Consider the following 9422-nt stretch of genomic DNA (forward strand, 5'->3'; position numbering starts at 1 on the left):
TGGTATTTGTTTTGGTTTTTTCATTATAGCATCCTCCTTTTATTTTTGATTTTTTCCATTATAGCATTGTACTTTCCAAATAAGCCCTTAAAGGATAAGTGATGTTCCAATCAATACATACATACATATAGATACAAATACACATATTGCATATGCATACAAATACACTTTCCATTATGGCAAACTACTTTTTTTTTTTCATTTTTTCCATTATATCATTGTACTTTCCAAATACACTTAAACATACAAATACACATATTTCATATACAAAAATTATACACTTTCTTTTATAGCATCCTACTTTGTCTTTTTTTTTTCATTTTTTTTCATTATAGCATTGTAGTTTCTAAATTGCATACAAATACATAAACTACATACTTATTTTCTATACATACAAATACACATATACAAAAATAATACTTTCCATTATAGCATGCTACTTTTTTTCATCTATAGCATTATAGTTTCCAAATTGCATACAAATACACAAACTGCATACATAATTTTCAATACATACAAATACACATAAAACAAATAATACTTTCCACTATAGCATCATACTTTGTTTTTTTTTCATTTTTTTCATCTATAGCATTATAGCATCCAAATTGCATACAAACACACAAACTACATACATAATTTTCTTTACATACAAATACACGTGCAAAATAATACACATCCCATTATAACATCCTACTTTGTTTGTTTTTTTTTTTTTTTTTTTTTTTTTATTATAGCATTGTAGTTTGCATACACATATAAACATTAGAAAAACCAACATATTACACATATACATGCATCATACACATACAATTACATACATACAAAAAATACACATTTACATGCATCTTAAACATAAAATACCCATCATACATACACAAAATTAACAAATTATATATATATATATATATATATATATATATATATATATATATATATATATATATATATATATATATCAGAAAAAATACATTTTCTGTGGTGGATGTGATGACAATTTTCGACGACAAAGTAGTGGTGGTGGTGGGGATCTTCAAATTCCAACAATATACTACAAGATGTCAAAATTCCTTCAACCAACATGTACATTCAGTGGGATAGAGGAGAAATCGAAAAGCAAAAGAGAAAAAAAAAACGAAAAAACTCACAGTTAGTTGTTGCCGGAAATGGAGGGGAACCCCATTGATTGACGTCGCCGGTGATAAAGTGGATCGCATGTGATGAGATTTGAGTCACCGATGTCTTGGACGCCGATGCAAGCTTCGAACTTTGGGTAATATTGGTCGTCGCAATCGCATAAATTTTTGACAGAAAGGAAAATGGGAACACATGAAAGAACTAAAAAAGAAGAAAGGGTATTATCTGCGACACATATTAGCGACGATGGCTACCAGTTGTGGCGACGAAATACGTAATAGCAGCGACAACATTGGAGGGAATAACGCGAAACTTGTTTGTCGCCGCTACAGGTGTGCGTCGCCGCTTATGCTCGCGTTTCTTGTAGTGTATCATTAGATTTATCATATTTTCATGGTGATTTAATCTCAAGTGAAAACATAAAACGTTAACATAAAAGGCATTCCCAACACTCTCTTGATGCTGCTTATGTGGAACCTACATAATAAATAAAGAACTTTTTGCCACTTGTCAATTTCTTATGCATTTGGACACATGTAATTTTGTGGTTAATTCTTAGAAATTAATTTCCACTTGTCATTTTGTGGTAATTTTTGATTTTCTTAATTAACTATCTAATTTTTAGGTTATAGAAAGTAATTAATGTGTCATTAATTTGTTTACTTATATTTTCAAATTTTAATATGTTTCCTTCAATATATATAATTCAAAATTGACATATTTCTTTTAAAGTTTATTGTTATTTTAGGCAAAATGGTCTATATAAAAAAATAATCAAACTTTGTTGCTTTTTATTGACAAACTAAAAAAATATTATATGGTCAAAATATAATTATTTTTTTGTAGTTTGTTTTATTAATATGAATTGAATTATTTATTTATTCATCATTTTGTTTGTATATATATTTTGAAATTTTATTTTAAAAAATACTTAATGTTACACTTTGATATTTAATGTTTTCTTTAAAAAAATATTAAAGTTTATATCTTCATATATAATTTTTTTAATCAACCCGTGTAGTACACGAGTTTCACACCGAGTCATGGTTCTAAAAAGCGCGCCATGGCGCGCCTCAAGGCGTGCCATGGCGTGAGGCGTGGTATTGCCGTTACGAAAACGTCCGAGGTGGGTGTGTTAAGTGTGACGCCCAAATAACGTGGCAAGGCGCGCCTTATCGCGCTATGACGCGAGTTTTTTTCAAGGCGCGAGTTTTTTTTGTTTTTTTTTTTTTTTGGTTTTTTTTATCGGGCCTAAAATAATTGAGTTTTTGTTAACTTTTTATATTAAATACTAATATAACACTTCTAAAAACTTGATATACTTGATAAAATTCAATAATTATATGATTTATCTCTTTTAATATATATAAAATAGTCACGCCTTGAAAAACGCCACGACTCGCTAAAGATTGTCATGACTTAACTTTGACCTTGCCGCCAAGACACGCCTTACATTATTTAGAACCTTGCACCTAGTTATTCATTCTACGTCAAAATGTGATACCTTAGTGTCTATAAGTAAACTCATTAGTCATTTCCTTTTATCAGCAGATATATTCGGAATGAGGAATCCATTTGAAAAGATAGCATTGTTGCTATGTCCTCCTTGGAAAATCCTCAAGATATGATTCAGATTCTTGATCAAAAGCCCGCACGGATCCAGTTTCAACATATTCATATATCTTTGTTCATATATACATGCATGATGAAATCTTTGTTCGATTGAGGTTGCAAGTTCAATAAACTAATTAATGATCATGGTTGAAACGTAAATTTCGAGTTGCAGTTATAGATCATTGAACTGCTCTTTCCTTTTTTATATTAGATGGTTTGAAAGTAGGTTTATTAATAGAGTTCACAGTTTTGAGATCTTTAAAGTATCATAGAGTATTTATGAAGCAAACACTGCTCAACAACAAGTTGGCTTCTGTTTGTATATATGCTATCTATTTAGTAAGCCTGTCGTGCATACTATAGAAACTCTTGGGGAAAAAAACTCACTGGAAGATTAGTTCGTTACCGATTAAGAAAACACAGATGCGAATGTCATGTGCATTTGAATTATTTGGAAAACCGCATCTTCATTTCTTCTTCTCCTTTGATGTTTCCAGAAGAAGATCCTGTAACACACGATCATCCAAGTACTCAAGTACAATCACATGTTTCTCTTTTCCGACTGATGAACCTGATCCTCTTTCAACACCCGATGAAGATGAATACGACTTAGATGGTGGCCGGAACGAAGGAGGGTCAGGGAGTTTTGACAAGTACTCGGTTGGAAAATTGAGCGTGGCAAGATGACTCCTTAGGCTGAAGGCAGCCTGATCATAAGCACGTGCTGCTTCTTCCGCTGTATCAAATGTCCCCAGCCATATCCTCTGCCCGTTTTTGTTCGGGTCCCGAATCTCAGCTGCATATTTACCCCATGGCCGCCTCCTTACACCACGGTATCGGACCTCTGCGCTGTCTTTTCCTTCATCTCCATGCATGGTTTTGCCCTTAGAAGAACCAACTCTGTCCATAGTGTATCTTTCTTAATTACTTCTCTTTCGTTTGCTTTGATCTTTATCTTGATCTTGATGTGATTTTATAGGGGTTAAAAAGAATTTAAAATGCAAAGGTGGCGTTTGACTTTCGATTCTCCATGCAACTCTTGTTCATCATTTACATTCTCATGTTTCGACCAAATCTATGTTCTAGAAACGCATCTTTTAGGGTTATACATGATTAAAATAATTGTTGGGAAAACGCTTGGGACTTTCGTTTGAGAGGTTATAATTTCAAAGTTTCAAGGAATACCAATTCCTTAAAGTTTTAGTGAGTAATGTCTAAAGTTTGCTTAATTCATATTGAAAGAGTCTTTACATAAACCTTATATTATAGCAGAACGGATTCATCCACCTCGTAGAGAATAAATATTCTCCACTGAATCAAAACGAATTCTTAAAAACATGATTTTTTATTATTCATTCATTCTTGGTAACAGAGGGACACTAAAAACACATTATTTCTGGGTTTTATGGATGTATAGAAATGATATCAAAGTGTTATAGGTTCTTCTAGGATTGCTAACAAGGTGCAATTTTATGCTTTTCTTTGGGTTAGATATATATATAGCTCCATTTGTCACTTCTATGAGTTTGTTCAAATTGTGTCGTAACCCCACGGAGGGACATGATCTATAATTTGTAGTTATTTTTCTAGAGTTTTAATGCACTTTGCTGTTAAAAATTAGAAGCACATTTAGAGAAAACTTTTAATAACTATGTAAATCGAACCAAAACTTTAGCAAGCTCAATAGACTCTTTTTGACTAAGAATACGGTAGGAAAGGAGCACATAAAATACAAGAACTATTAAGTGGTTTGTGCCTTTATTCGTATCTAACTAAATCCGAAGATAATGCGTGTGAATTTCAGATATTACACAGAAGATGCATGTTCGCATTTTGCGTCTTTATAGAATATATTGGATCTATATATATATATATATATATATATATATATATATATATATATATATATATATATATATGGTTTCCTTGTGATTAAAAATATAATAGAGATCTTGAAATTCAACCCCAACCATATATTTCACATCTGTCGCTCTAACCCTTCGGCGTACAGACGCGACAGACCTGTTATAATCATAAATGATTATATAGCGTCGTCCATTCCTTTCACCTCCGCCACCATCCCCACCACCGCCCAAGGGCGTATCTATATATAGCAAAGGTGGGTCCTAATACCCACCTATTTTTTTAGTTTTATATATTAATTACATTGAATAAAGTTTAGGAACCATCTTTAGAAAAAATATGACATACCTTACATTATTTTTGACAAGATAAAAAACAAATAAAAGAAAGAAATGGTGGTGGGTTTATATTTAAATTTACAAAACAAATAGTTAATATTTATCAAAACTTATCCCATAACAAATAGTTAATATTTATCAAAAGTTATCCCATAAAAGATAAAAAGAAAGAGATGTAATTATTTGATATTATAAAATGGATGATGGATGGTTATAATGAAAGTTGAAAAGCAACACAACTTATTCCATATTGTTGGTTGTAAAAATAGTTATTGCAAATGAACTCTTTAATAAAAAAGAGATTTAGTCGTGCAAAATAATTGTTTTTTTTTTTTTTTTTTTTTTTTTTTTTTTTTTTTTACAAAAATCCAGTTTCAGGGGCCAGGTAGACTGGTTTTTACTGGTTCGACCCGATCCGATTCATCACATGGATTGTTTACTTTTTATATTTTTCGATTTCACTTAATTAGGAACCACGTACTATTCGATTCTAGATTCGCCACTGCCACCGCCACCACCACTACCATCACTTCTGACATCAGCCGACCCCACCACTGTCACCTCCGTTACTTATATCACCGCCACCTCTTCTGCCACCAACTGTCATAATCATATATGATTACTCAATCTATGAATAAGCATATATGTATAATCATTTATGATTAGACATATACGTATAAACATGTATAATCATATATGATTATACCTCTCAGCCATATAATCATTTATCATTAGGTATACCTCGCTGTTGCCGGTACGCTGGAACGTTAGAGCGGAAAATGTAACACCTCAAATTTTAGACCAAATTTTTCATTTTAAAACCTCCAAAAACATAGTTTCACAACCGAATATCCAGTACAAGTCATCCCAAAAGCACAAGGATCATAGTTATCATAGTACATAAATGTGACAACCCGGAACTTTTATCTTGAACACTTAGTCAATTCAATCAATGTTAAACTTGTTCTATTGACTTCTTGTACTGTTTAAGGGTCCATTTAAGCGTTCTAAGCTTGAGTATAGCCAAGGTTGAGGTTAGGAATGAGTCAGCAAGCCGTAGGGTGACGAAACCGGGCCATACACACCCTTAGGGGGAGTGTACGGCCGTACACATGGGTGTGCAGCCACACACTCACCTCTTGGCCGCACACTCACTTCTAGGCAGCACACCCACCCCTATATAAAGGGTAGACCCCTTTCCTTTCATTCATTTAACACCTTGGCAGCACACAACACCATTTCTCTCAAGCTTCTTCAACCACAAACTCTCCAAAGATTCAAAAACATGAGTAATCCATCCCTTAGCTTGTTGTGCTTGAAGAACCACTTGATCTACGCCTTGAATCATTGAGTCCCGTCATGTTTTTCATCTCTTTGAAGGAGTGCGGCCGCACACCCACATAAGGTGGCCTCACACTCCTAAAAGACCCTCCAAAGTGAGAGTTTGACTTCCATATTCGAGTTGGACATGACCCTAGCTTTGCTACACCTTAGAATTGGCAGTTTGGACATCATCATGTAGGGTGTACGACCGCACACACCCTTGTGCGGTAGCACACTCCTTGTATGCGGCAGCACACTTCCGTGTGCGACCACACACACACACCCTAGGACCACAAACCCATTTCTAAGACCCTAAACTTGTACTACAACTAAATATGGACCTAGAACACTTCATGGATGCAAGTATGGACCTTGAAAACACCTCAAAGGTACCTTCCATCATGAGTGTACGACCGCACACCCCTTGGGCCGCACACACCTTTAAGGTGGCCATACACCTCCCTCATGTAATCCTCTAAGGTTCAAACACTTAGTGTAAGTAGTTCTAAGTTCCTAGAGTGGTTCTCCATCACATCTAGTGGTGAAATACCTTCATTTGACATCCTTTATGTGTCATAACTTGTTAATTAGGAGCAAATCGTGTTCAAGGCTTCACTTGAACATTCGACATCCCGTATCGATCCTTCATTCAAATCGCACGAGGTGAGTTCATACCCTTACGTTTTTCCGAGTTTTTTTCATGTTTTCAGGGGGGAATACAAGCAAAAGTACAAGGAAACTTGTGCTCAAAGTATATTATTTTGTTTAAGATAATTATATTTTTCAGTATGCTTTTAACACGGAAAAAATTTTTACCAAACGATTAAGAAATCAACTCGTAGAAATAGTTTTCAAAACTAGAGCAATAAACTTATGAATCATATAGTAAAATGTATCATTTTAAAAGGATTCATGTTAATCACAAAAGGATTTTCTATATTATTACTTGTAAATTTGTTAGTTTAAGTTGGAGACACGTCCTTGGTAACACTCCCATAGAATCAGAGTGTAGGACTAGCACTTGTGACCATAATCTCTTGTAGGGAGAGCGTGACTGTTATGTATAGATATATATAGGACTGACTATCCCGCACATCGCTGCTAGCTACAGTGGGACTGGCAGGTCTACGGGTGACAAAGTCATAAAGGATACTGGCCCCGATACGGGCCATATCAAGTTAATGTATGGTTATAAAACTCACAAGCTAGATAGCAAAGATTTACTTTTGTAATAATGAATCAAGTGAACTAACCTCAAAGTAATAACCGATTTGATTACTGGAGGGTATTAACAGTACCTTCAAGATTTAGTTCATCACGTTTTCTTTTATTAGTTTTATTTATGTAATAGGGCTAATATACCTCACTAGGAGTAATCAGGGTTTTTAAAAGAAAACTACGTTTATCGATATAAGTATGGTAGCTACTTGTACACCTCAGTTTAGAACGGATAATCAATGATCAACTTTTAGGGAAAATATAGGATTTTCCCGGGATAACTCGGCTTTTCATAAACGGATTGTTTAACATGTAACTAACGGATATTTATATTCATTCCACGACTCCTTGGATTGTACATATCTTGTATAAATCTGGAAGTCATGGAAGGAATGGGTTTTCAAACACACTTTTCATAAGAAAATATAGGATTTTCTTGAGGAACACTTTTCAAAAGGATCAAAGAAACATTTTTCCACACCAAAACTAAATGCTTATGAACTTACCAGCTTTATGCTGATATTCTTTCAAAACTGCTTGTATTCTCAGGGAATTAGTAGACAGGTACTTCCAGGAGTTTGGAGGAGTCGGAGCGTTAGAGTCACGTCTTTCCATTTTACTTTTGATATGAACAAAACTATGTATTAAGACAATGTAAACCTTTTTCATATATGTATTCAATGTTTGGTTATGTTTACTATGCTTGCTTTGATACAACTGTTGTGATACTACGCATGATGTCATCCACCCCCGAATGTTTCCGCCGTTCCGGTTTGGGGGTGTGACAGATTGGTATCAGAGCTATTGTTTATAGTGAACTAAGTATACCGAACCTTACATGGTATACAACTATAAACATTAAGGGGCCTAAGTGCTCTAAACTAAAAGTATACTTTCAAAAAAATATAAGTATTTTTATAAAAAGTATACAAGTATACCTAAGTACCCGAATCAGTGCCATAAGTAGAACAAAATAAAAGTATTTGGATGTTGGACATCGCGGTTAATCCTGGGCAGTTATGTAATCATGTCTAGGGTCAATATAGCCTGATCAACTATATTCATTCGAGACATGACCAACATGTGCTTGGGAGTGACTGTGGTGTTGCAGCAAGCCTAAAACTTACCTAGATACCAGAAGAGTTCCAGAATCAAACATAAGGGTTAAAATACTATAGGAGTATTTTAGGATGCTATAACAACCGAACCGGAAACTTACCAAAAAATCCATTCTTCAAGACTTAATCATGTAACTATAATACATTGGAAGTATTATAGATTCGGTGCCTATTAACTATCCCTTTACCATCACCTCGCGTATATAGCATGGCTGGATTCCATCTTCCTGGCGACCCATACTTTCCCAACCGAGGAGATGATCGATGGATCGAGCCAGAGCCAGAAGGAAACCATGAAATTCCTTCGGACGATGACTTTGCCGAACCATTTCCTGAAGAGACTGACTCGGAACACGAAGTCGAGAACCTAACCCAAGTGGCCCCAATGCCAAATCCTAACCCCTGAGTTGAATTCCAAGGTCCAACGGCTATGTGGGTCGGGAGTTTGAATAGGTGGAGCCACGAGCAAGACCAACCCCTCCCATACGATGGAAACCACAACTTCTACTATGTGGACGAAGGAGGCTCCGCAGATAGAGCCCTTCCAATCCTGATACGCCGAGTGGCTCGCAATGTGGAGCTAGGTATGGAAAGCCTTCAGCGAACTGTAGAGCTCGAAGCGGATTCGAACACCAGCACGGATCGCATTCGTCGCCTCGAGATTGCTCATGCGAGAGCTGCAAGGAACAATGAAGCTCTGCAGCGAGAGTTAGCTACAACCCAAGCCGAAGTCAGAGAGCTCTGAACACACCAGTTAGAGTACGAGAGACGCCTACTTGGTTTGGAGTGCCAGCTGGCTAACTTAAGGATC

The 9422-nt window shown here is 35.3% G+C and overlaps 1 pseudogene; it reads right to left on the minus strand.

Moving 5' to 3' along the window:
• Positions 1-3218: 3218 nt before the first annotated feature.
• On the minus strand, positions 3219-3659 carry LOC145112284 (ethylene-responsive transcription factor ERF098 pseudogene; annotated as a pseudogene).
• Between the last annotated feature and the right edge of the window lie 5763 nt (positions 3660-9422).

The sequence above is a fragment of the Lactuca virosa genome, chromosome 5 (genome assembly GCF_052849685.1).
Source record: "Lactuca virosa cultivar CGN04683 chromosome 5, Lactuca_virosa_CGN04683_v6, whole genome shotgun sequence".
NCBI classification, from domain to species: Eukaryota; Viridiplantae; Streptophyta; class Magnoliopsida; order Asterales; family Asteraceae; genus Lactuca; species Lactuca virosa.